Below are 12,105 nucleotides of genomic sequence, written 5' to 3' on the forward strand. Positions count from 1 at the left end.
ATATCACATATACAACAATGCATTTTAATGCAAATACAGTTCAGTACACAAATATGAAGCCCCAGTCCGAACACACAATACAAGAACACCATATATACAAAACATGGAAACAAGGTTGGAGATATTGAACATAACAAATATGTTCATAAATGTTAACAACACTGAGAACACAGATACACTTCATAGTAGCTAGGCATAGGGCCCTTTTTTCTGCAAACAATCATCTATGTTTTTAAGTTGTTAAGAGAGGTTAGAAATGCCATATAACCTTTGTGAAAATAAGTAAGGAACAGAGGGAGAAATGAAAAAGTTTCCCATGTATGGAAGCTGCATTGGGTGTCCGAAGACTTTCATGTGCATAAAAGTGCATAGAGCACGCTTATTGCCAACATTTGTGTGTGAAACACATGGATTTCTGTAAATAACATATTGACAAATAAGGCGATTGCAGATATTTCTACAACAAACCTCCCACATATAACTATCCAGTACGGTTACTACAAAGTAACAAATTAATAAACCATTAGAACAATAAGAGTAAGTCCCTGCTTGGCTTACAATGAGGAAACGGGGGGTTCTGGAAATATGGGAATACAGTCCATTGTATTAACTGAAGTGGCATGTGATGTCATGCCTCCACAATATCTGTATTGCAAAAAATACAACAGTATTGGAATTAGTTTGATCTGTTGTGGGATTTTAATTTAGAAGCCTGGTCTGGGGCTTGATGCCTTATCATACATAGTGGCCCTCATTTATGTTACGCCGAGCGCTCCGGGTCCCCGCTCCTCCCTGGAGCGCTCGCAACATCCTCGCATTTGCAGCGCCCCGGTCAGACCTGCTGACCGGGTGCGCTGCAATATCTCTCTCAGCCGGGATGCGATTCGCGATGCGGGAGGCGCCCGCTCGCGATGCGCATCCCGGCTCCCGTACCTGACTCGTTCCCCGTCGGTCTTGTCCCGGCGCGCGGCCCCGCTCCTTAGGGCGCGCGCGCGCCGGGTCTCTGCAATTTAAAGGGCCACTGCGCCACTGATTGGCGCAGCAGGCTTAATTAGTGTGTTCACCTGTGCACTCCCTACTTTACCTCACTTCCCCTGCACTCCCTCGCCGGATCTTGTTGCCATTGTGCCAGTGAAAGCGTTTCCTTGTGTGTTCCTAGCCTGTGTTCCAGACCTCCTGCCGTTGCCCCTGACTACGATCCTTGCTGCCTGCCCTGACCTTCTGCTACGTCCGACCTTGCTCTTCAGCAGTCAGAGAGGTTGAGCCGTTGCTGGTGGATACGACCTGGTTGCTACCGCCGCTGCAAGACCATCCCGCTTTGCGGCGGGCTCTGGTGAATACCAGTAGCAACTTAGAACCGGTCCACCAACACGGTCCACGCCAATCCCTCTCTGGCACAGAGGATCCACCTCCAGCCAGCCGAATCGTGACAGTAGATCCGGCAATGGATCCCGCTGAAGTCCCACTGCCAGTTGTCGCTGACCTCACCACGGTGGTCGCCCAGCAGTCGCAACAGATAGCGCAACAAGGCCACCAGCTGTCTCAACTGACCGTGATGCTACAGCAGCTATTACCACAACTCCAGCAACAATCTCCTCCGCCAGCTCCTGCACCTCCTCCGCAGCGAGTGGTCGCTTCCGGCCTACGATTATCCTTGCCGGATAAATTTGATGGGGACTCTAAGTTTTGCCGTGGCTTTCTTTCGCAATGTTCCCTGCACTTGGAGATGATGTCGGACCAGTTTCCTACTGAAAGGTCTAAGGTGGCTTTCGTAGTCAGCCTTCTGTCTGGGAAAGCTCTGTCATGGGCCACACCGCTCTGGGACCGCAATGACCCTGTCACTGCCTCTGTACACTCCTTCTTCACGGAGATTCGAAGTGTCTTTGAGGAACCTGCCCGAGCCTCTTCTGCTGAGACTGCCCTGCTGAACCTGGTCCAGGGTAATTCTTCTGTTGGCGAGTACGCCATCCAATTCCGTACTCTTGCCTCCGAATTATCCTGGAATAATGAGGCCCTCTGCGAGACCTTTAAAAAAGGCCTATCCAGCAACATTAAAGATGTGCTGGCCGCACGAGAAATTCCTGCTAACCTGCATGAACTTATTCATCTGGCCACCCGCATTGACATGCGTTTTTCCGAAAGGCATCAGGAGCTCCGCCAGGATATGGACTTTGTTCGCACGAGGCGGTTTCTCTCCCCGGCTCCTCTCTCCTCTGGTCCTCTGCAATCCGTTCCTGTGCCTCCCGCCGTGGAGGCTATGCAAGTTGACCGGTCTCGCTTGACACCTCAAGAGAGGACACGACGCCGCATGGAGAATCTGTGCCTGTACTGTGCCGGTACCGAACACTTCTTGAAGGATTGTCCTATCCGTCCTCCCCGCCTGGAAAGACGTACGCTGACTCCGCACAAAGGTGAGACAGTTCTTGATGTCAACTCTGCTTCTCCACGCCTTACTGTGCCTGTGCGGATATCTTCCTCTACCTTCTCCTTCTCTGCCATGGCCTTCTTGGATTCCGGATCTGCAGGAAATTTTATTTTGGCCTCTCTCATCAACAGGTTTAACATTCCGGTGACCAGTCTCGCCAGACCCCTCTACATCAATTCTGTTAACAATGAAAGATTGGACTGTACCGTGCGTTACCGCACGGAACCTCTCCTAATGTGCATCGGACCTCATCACGAAAAAATTGAATTTTTGGTCCTCTCCAACTGCACTTCTGAAATTCTTCTTGGATTACCGTGGCTTCAACGCCATTCCCCAACCCTTGATTGGTCCACAGGAGAAATCAAGAACTGGGGTACTTCTTGTCTCAAGGACTGTCTTAAACCGGTTCCCAGTACTCCCTGCCGTGACCCTGTGGTTCCCCCTGTATCCGGTCTTCCTAAGGCTTATATGGACTATGCTGACGTCTTTAGCAAAAAGCAAGCTGAGACTTTACCTCCTCACAGGCCTTATGACTGTCCTATTGACCTCCTCCCGGGTACTACTCCACCCCGGGGCAGAATCTATTCTCTGTCTGCTCCAGAGACTCTTGCCATGTCAGAGTACATCCAGGAAAATTTAAAAAAGGGGTTTATCCGCAAATCCTCCTCTCCTGCCGGAGCTGGATTTTTTTTTGTGTCCAAAAAAGATGGCTCCCTACGTCCTTGCATTGATTACCGCGGACTTAATAAAATCACGGTAAAAAAACGCTACCCCTTACCTCTTATTTCGGAACTCTTTGATCGCCTACAAGGTGCCCACATCTTTACCAAACTGGACTTAAGAGGGGCTTATAATCTCATCCGCATCAGGGAGGGGGACGAATGGAAGACTGCATTTAACACCAGAGATGGACACTTTGAGTATCTGGTCATGCCCTTTGGCCTGTGCAACGCCCCTGCCGTCTTCCAAGACTTTGTTAATGAAATTTTTCGTGATCTCTTATATTCCTGTGTTGTGGTTTATCTGGACGATATTCTGATTTTTTCTGCCAACTTAGAAGAACACCGCCAGCATGTCCGCATGGTTCTTCAGAGACTTCAGGACAATCAACTTTATGCCAAAATGGAGAAATGTCTCTTTGAATGTCAATCTCTTCCTTTCCTAGGATACTTGGTCTCTGGCCAGGGACTACAAATGGACCCAGATAAACTCTCTGCCATCTTAGATTGGCCACGCCCCTCCGGAATCCGTGCTATCCAACGTTTTTTGGGGTTCGCCAATTATTACAGACAATTTATTCCACACTTTTCCACTATTGTGGCTCCTATCGTGGCTTTAACCAAGAAAAATGCCAATCCCAAGTCCTGGTCTCCCCAAGCGGAAGACGCATTTAAACATCTCAAGTCTGCCTTTTCTTCTGCTCCCGTGCTCTCCAGACCTGACCCATCTAAACCCTTCCTATTGGAGGTAGATGCCTCCTCAGTGGGAGCTGGAGCTGTCCTTCTACAAAAAAATTCTTCCGGGCATGCTGTTACTTGTGGTTTTTTTTCTAGGACCTTCTCTCCGGCGGAGAGAAACTACTCCATCGGGGATCGAGAACTACTGGCCATTAAATTGGCGCTTGAGGAATGGAGGCATCTGCTGGAGGGATCAAAATTTCCAGTTATCATATACACTGATCACAAGAATCTCTCCTATCTCCAGTCTGCCCAACGACTGAACCCTCGCCAGGCCAGGTGGTCGTTGTTCTTTGCCCGTTTTAACTTTGAAATTCATTTTCGCCCTGCCGACAAGAACATTAGGGCCGATGCCCTCTCTCGTTCTTCGGACGCCTCTGAAGTAGAGGTCTCTCCGCAACACATCATTCCTCCTGACTGTCTGATCTCCACTTCTCCAGCCTCCATCAGGCAAACTCCTCCAGGGAAGACCTTCGTTTCTCCACGCCAGCGTCTCGGGATTCTCAAATGGGGATACTCCTCCCACCTCGCAGGCCATGCGGGCATCAAAAAATCCTTGCAACTCATCTCTCGTTTTTATTGGTGGCCGACTCTGGAGACGGATCTTGTTGATTTTGTGCGGGCCTGTACTGTCTGTGCCCGGGATAAGACTCCTCGCCAGAAGCCTGCTGGCCTCCTTCATCCTCTGCCTGTCCCCGAACAGCCTTGGTCACAGATTGGTATGGACTTTATTACAGACTTGCCCTCATCCCGTGGCAACACAGTTGTTTGGGTGGTCGTTGATCGATTTTCCAAGATGGCACATTTTATTCCTCTTCCTGGTCTTCCTTCAGCGCCTCAGTTGGCAAAGCAATTTTTTGTACACATTTTTCGCCTTCACGGTTTGCCCACGCATATCGTCTCGGATAGAGGCGTCCAATTCGTGTCTAAATTCTGGAGGGCCCTCTGTAAACAGCTCAAGATTAAATTAAACTTCTCTTCTTCTTATCATCCCCAATCCAATGGGCAAGTAGAAAGAATTAATCAGGTCCTGGGTGACTATTTACGGCATTTTGTTTCCTCCCGCCAGGATGACTGGGCAGATCTTCTACCATGGGCCGAATTCTCATACAACTTCAGAGTCTCCGAATCTTCTGCTAAGTCCCCATTTTTCGTGGTGTACGGCCGTCACCCTCTTCCCCCCCCCTCCCTACTCCCTTGCCCTCTGGTTTGCCCGCTGTGGATGAAGTGACTCGTGATCTTTCCACCATATGGAAAGAGACCCAAAATTCTCTTTTACAGGCTTCATCCCGGATGAAAAGATTTGCCGATAAGAAAAGAAGAACTCCCCCCATTTTTGCTCCCGGAGACAAGGTATGGCTCTCCGCTAAATATGTCCGCTTTCGTGTCCCCAGTTACAAACTGGGACCACGCTATCTTGGTCCTTTCAAAGTCTTGTGCCAGATTATCTCTGTCTCTTACAAACTCCTTCTTCCTCCTTCTCTTCGTATTCCCAATGCCTTCCATGTCTCTCTCCTTAAACCACTCATCATTAACCGCTTCTCTCCCAAACTTGTTTCTCCCACTCCTGTTTCCGGTTCTTCTGACGTCTTCTCCGTGAAGGAGATTCTGGCCTCCAAGATGGTCAGAGGAAAAAACATTTTTTGGGTGGATTGGGAAGGCTGTGGCCCAGAAGAGAGATCCTGGGAACCTGAGGACAACATCCTAGACAAAAGTCTTATCCTCAGGTTCTCAGGCTCCAAGAAGAGGGGGAGACCCAAGGGGGGGGGGTACTGTTACGCCGAGCGCTCCGGGTCCCCGCTCCTCCCCGGAGCGCTCGCAACATCCTCGCATTTGCAGCGCCCCGGTCAGACCTGCTGACCGGGTGCGCTGCAATATCTCTCTCAGCCGGGATGCGATTCGCGATGCGGGACGCGCCCGCTCGCGATGCGCATCCCGGCTCCCGTACCTGACTCGTTCCCCGTCGGTCTTGTCCCGGCGCGCGGCCCCGCTCCTTAGGGCGCGCGCGCGCCGGGTCTCTGCAATTTAAAGGGCCACTGCGCCACTGATTGGTGCAGCAGGCTTAATTAGTGTGTTCACCTGTGCACTCCCTACTTTACCTCACTTCCCCTGCACTCCCTCACCGGATCTTGTTGCCATTGTGCCAGTGAAAGCGTTTCCTTGTGTGTTCCTAGCCTGTGTTCCAGACCTCCTGCCGTTGCCCCTGACTACGATCCTTGCTGCCTGCCCTGGCCTTCTGCTACGTCCGACCTTGCTCTTGTCTACTCCCTTGTACCGCGCCTATCTTCAGCAGTCAGAGAGGTTGAGCCGTTGCTGGTGGATACGACCTGGTTGCTACCGCCGCTGCAAGCCCATCCCGCTTTGCGGCGGGCTCTGGTGAATACCAGTAGCAACTTAGAACCGGTCCACCAACACGGTCCACGCCAATCCCTCTTTGGCACAGAGGATCCACCTCCAGCCAGCCGAATCGTGACAATTTACTTAGAAAATTGGTTTGTAAATCTATGTTGCTTTCTTACCCGACTGCTTTTTTCCCCTGGTATTTATTATTATGTTGCATCCTGTTTGTCGCACTGGGTTTTGTTGGTTTTGGTTTCCAACTCCTCTGAGTTGTCGGGAAAAAATCCACAACAATTCAACAAATTCGGGTTGGAAACCTTTATAAATACGTGGGAAAGCTCAGAAATGTCGGGTTACGCCCCTTTTTCGGGTTTGGGAGAATCCACATCGGGTCTGTCGGGAAAAAATGTTGCATCGTGTCGCAGACAAAAGAAGTCGGGTTTAGAATAGTAAATGAGGTCCAGTGTGTACTGTGTAGTATTAGTGTCCTGGCAAGGTCAGATCATTTGTCAGGCCATGCTAGGAATTGTGGTTTTACCAGAAGTGTGGTACCTTTTCTATAAAGCTACAACTCTCATTGTAGCCTGATGATAATAATTTATTAGGACATGCTAACATTGCTACATGACAAATATTGCAAGTGATGTGTTGCACTGGAATCTCTTTCAATATTACAGTTCAAACTATAATACAATATGTTCCCTCTCAGACCACTTTATTAGGTACACCTTGCTAGTGCTGGACCCTTTTTTTGCCTTAATTCTTCATTGCATAATCTTTACAAGGTGATGAAAACATTTCTCAGAGATGTTGGTTCATGTATTCATGAAGGCATCATGCAGTTGCTGCAGATTTGTCAGCTGCTTATCAATGATCCACCATATCTTAAAGGTGCTCTTTTGGATTATAATCTGGTGACTGTGGAGGCCATTGACGTACAGTGAACTCATTGCTATGTTCAAGAAACCAGTTTAGATAACATAGGCTTTGTCACATGGTGCATTATCCTACTGTAGCCATCAGAAGATGGGTGCACTTTGGTCATAAATGGATGGACATGGTCAGCAACAATACTCAGGTAGACTTTCCCATTTAAACAATGCTTCATTTGGTACTAAGGGGCCAAAATGTTACCCACAAGAATACACCACCAACACTAGCCTGAATGTTTGATACAAGTCAGGATAAATTCATGCTTTCATGCTGTTTATGCCAAATTCTGACCCACCATATAAATGTCCCAACTGGAATCGAGACTTATCTGACCAGGCCAGGAAGCATTCTTCCAGTCTTCAATTCATAGTTCAAATTTGGTGAGCCAGTGTGAATTGTAGCCACAGTTTCCTGTTCTTAGCTGACAGTGGTGACACCTGGCGTGGTCTTCGGGTGCTGTAGCCCATCTGCTTCAAGGTTCAACATGTTGTGCATTCAAAGATGGTATTCTGCATATCTTGGTTGTTATGAGTGCTTATTTTAGTTACTGTTTTATTTGTGTCACCTCTATCCAGTTTGCCCATTCTCCTCTGACATCAAAAAGGTATTTTCACCACTCAACTGCCGCTAAGGGGAATTTTCTCTTTTTCGGACCATGCTCTGTAAACCCTAGAGATGGTTGTGTATAAAAATCCCAGTAGATCAGCATGTTTTAAATACTCAGACCAGCCTGTTTGACACCAACAACCATGCCACATTCAAAGTCACTTGAATTCCCTTTCTTTCTGATTCTGATACTTGCTTTGAACTTGATATTAATATCAACAAAACAACTGGCACTGTGCAAGACTTATAGTCCCTGGTGGGTGCTTTGCATCCCACAGCTTGACTCCTGGCCTCATAATCAATAGTATTCCCAAAGTAGAGATGCCACACTCCAATTAAAGTTTATTTATTACATTTATTTAATAAATTCAAACTTTAATTTAGAGTGTTGCATTTGGGAATACCTAAATGTGTTAAAGGTTAAATCTAAAACACCGCCTCCATTCATCTTATGTCCTATTCAAAACTCCCCTCCTTCATGTTCTTGGGTCTATAATATTCTGATATATTGATGGCTATGTCTATACTCATATGCCTTTTTCTAAAATGCTAAACATTGGGCTTTGTGGAAGGATGGAGAAATCTCAAGCTAGAGGCCTTGCAACATAAATGACTTATGCTACGCCACACTCTAATGACCAATCAGCACATAGATCGATGCATAGTTTTACCCTTTTTACCCTCCCCTTTTTGTCAGAATGTAAAAACTAATGGGATTTCCGGATAATAAACAGAACTCCCTTGGGTCAGTACCGAGGAGAGAACTCATACCAACCTGGCCTGGTGTGAATTTTTTTACATTGACACTCGGCAGAATAGTACTGCGGTAGTCACTCACAGATTAAGGGCGCACATTAACCCATCCTTAACAATGTCTATGGGAGGGGGGTATGGGGGGGGGGGGTATGGCGGGGGCATGCCGTGACGTCACCCAAACCCAGTGTTATAAAAATACTGTTTGGATAGGGGATAAGATATCTGTAGGCGGAGTACTCCTTTAAGATGCTGCCATGTGACTGGCTGATCAGATATTTGTGTTAACAAGCAATTTAACAGATGTACCTAATAAAGTAGCCTTAGTGAATGAATTAGCCACAATATTTAAAAATAAGTCTAGAAATAATTTTTTTTGTAATAAAAATTGTAGGCAAAAACTGTGGATGCATGTTCACATGTGGCATGATGCGGTTTCATTGAATGTTATTTTGTACAAGGGCACACAATCCTCACGTGCAAATAATCTCAATGGAGCCCCAGTCTGAAAGTAGTTAAAAAGCAAAAGAGCAACAAAATGAATAAATAAAACGAGTAACTGGATATATAAGTAAAATAATCTGTATAACTGGAAGTATATTTGAAGGGGTTTCGCGTTCACAAAAAGTAGATATTTAATTTAAAAAAATAAGCAGCAGCAATTGGTTTTGTTCCTGTAAATCATAAATATTTTCTTAAATTGTTATGGTAGCTAAATGTAATCCCTCTTTCCTCTCAGCTGAAATGTAGGCCAGTGACATTGGTAAATGCTGACTTGCTGTTACCAGGTCACCATTAGCTCTTAACTCATATGTTTAGGATAATTGACACTTTGAACGAACCTTCCCCTCTGGGACTGTGAAGCAGTCAGTGAATTTTATTCTAATGATGAAGAGAGGCGGATGTAGAATTGCTCCCCCTTTATTTTCTGGTCTTTTTGCTTTCATTCATTTATTTATTTATTTTTTCCTGTTTCTGAACCGTTCCCTCATGTCAGTCCAGATTTACATGATTCCTTCGGCAAAATCCTCATGCTTTATGCTGTTGGAAAGCACCATGGACAGACACAGCTTTTGTTTGGCGTTTTATTGGCCTAACAAAAATACCACAAAAAAACTATGCACTTATTTTTATCCATAATTTGTGGCATTTTTGTTTTCTCTTTTTTTCCCAAAAAAAGTGTGCATTAGGCTAAGTTTCCACTTGTTTTTTTTTTCTTGCACGTTTTGGAAAACTACCACTGCAGTTTTTGAGCCAAAGCCAGAAGTGTATTCAAAAGGAATAGGGCATATACAGGAAGAACTTACACTTTTCCTCCTTTCTGGATCCACTTCTGACTTTGGCTCAAAAACTGCAGTGGCCTTTTTTACCAAAAACTGCGAGAGAAAAAAACCAGTGGAAACTTAGCCTTAGTGTAGGCATTTTTTATTTGGCGATTCATCACCTGCACGTTTCTCATTACAAGTCGCGAGATTCTTTAATCATGTGACTCAAGGATTTTGATTTTAGAATGGAGGGGGAAATGGGGGAACAGGAAAAATAGCAAATGAGAGTAAATAAAAACTTTACCTGCACGGAAAATAATAAATTCCCTGCTATGGGAGGAGAAATAATTTTTGAAAAATGTCATACCCTGAGCCTGCTACAATTTTGGAAAACCACAGAGCCCAAACATGCCATGAAAGAGGGAAACATTGCTAAACAAAAAAAATAAAAAATCTGTGTGGGTATGGTGTTTCATATTTCTCTTTTGACTCCCAGCTAAAATTTGGCCACAGCATTTTGGCCCCAGAACACTATGCATCAAGCATGATGCTTTATTTTTTACAAAAACCCTCTTTCTTTTTTCGGGGTGAAAAACCTCAGGTTGAGTTGCAGTTGCATTGTCCAAAATTGCAATGATAGTCTTCCATTATTTACTATTGAAGACTGACATGATGCACTTACAAACCTAAATGCAACTGCAACACAACCTGATAGTGTATGTTCAACCTTGGGCTATGTTCACATATCTTACAATAGTGCTAATAAGCAAAAAAAACTAAACAAAAAAAAAATGGCCATATTATAATGGTGTGTTCATAACCTTAAACAGGCACTATCAAATCCAAATCCATTCTATACAGTGATGCCAAAAAGTATTTGGTATTTGGATGATCCAGAAGAGGACTGGTAGAATGTCATATGGTCAGATGAAACCAAAGTAGACATTTTTGGTTAAAACTCAACTTGTCGTGTTTGGAAGAAAGAGAATGCTGTTTGCTGGATAGTGTCCCATAAGGTATTGGGACCCCTAGTGGTGGGATTTTCAGGATCTTTTTTCTTTATTAAAGGGGTACTCCACTGGAAAACTATTTTTTTTTTTTTATTAACTGGTGCCAGAAAGTTAAACAGATTTGTAAATTACTTCTATTAAAAAATCTGTATCCTTCCAGTACTTATCAGCTGCAGTATTCTCCACAGGAAGTTGTTTTCTTTTTGAATTTCCTTTCCGTCTGACCACAGTGCTCTCTGCTGACACCTCTGTCCATGTCAAAAATTTTCCAGAGTAGGATAAGTTTTCTATGGGGATTTCCTCCTGCTCTGGACAGTTCCTAAAATGGACAGAGGTTTCAGCAGAAAGCACTGTGGTCAGACAGAAAGAAAACTCAAAAAGACAAGAACTTCCTGTGGATAATAAGCTGATAAGTACTGGAAGGATGAAGATTTTTTTTAATAGAAGTAATTTACAAATCTCTTTAACTTTCTGGCACTAATTGATTTAAAATAATGTTTTCCAGTGGAGTACCCCTTTAATAAAGAAAACAGCTCCTGAAAATCCCACCACTAGGGGTCCCCATACCTAAATTGGACACAATCCAGTTCTGCAGCAGCATCAGTATGTCCATGAGTCATGGACAAAAGATAACTCATGGACAAGGCTGTATGAGCAAGAGCACCAATCACCTCTCACCACCACAAGGGAGGGACACGCACCCTTCCCCTCAGAGGATTTCTAACACTGTAAGGCTACTTTTACACTGCCGTTGTGCCACTTCCTTAAATGGCTGTTAGGCTCTTTTTTTTTTTCAGCCTTTAACAGGCACAATGGACAATAACAGGTCCCGATGGATCCCATTTACTATAATGGGGTCCGTCGGGCACCGTTATTTTGTAGCAGGAGAAAAAGACAGCACATGCAGTCATTTTTCTCCCGCTATTCTCCAGAGCGCCCCTGACGTCACACTGCCATGTCCTAACGGCAGTGTAAAAAGAAGTATGAACTAATGAAAAGAGGTATTAAAAAATATATATATATAGTTGATAGAGGCATAAAAATGTGATGTACATGATCCGGACTAGGTACTGAGGAACATATAAAAAAAATTTTGTAGGGTCTGACAGGTACGCTTTAAGGTACATGCACACAGGTTAGCTTCACTAAAAATTTTATTGCAGCAAATATATAGAGATGGGAGAATTTTTGAAAGATTTTATTCAGCCGATGCGCAGAATTTTCCGGAAAAAAAAAATCCGAAAAAGATAAAACAGCTATATCCGGGCGGCTACAGAGAGTCTCAACAGGGGTGTAGAAGCCTGAGATCCAGGCTG

The sequence above is a fragment of the Hyla sarda genome, chromosome 3, assembly GCF_029499605.1.
Source record: "Hyla sarda isolate aHylSar1 chromosome 3, aHylSar1.hap1, whole genome shotgun sequence".
Classification (NCBI taxonomy): Eukaryota; Metazoa; Chordata; class Amphibia; order Anura; family Hylidae; genus Hyla; species Hyla sarda.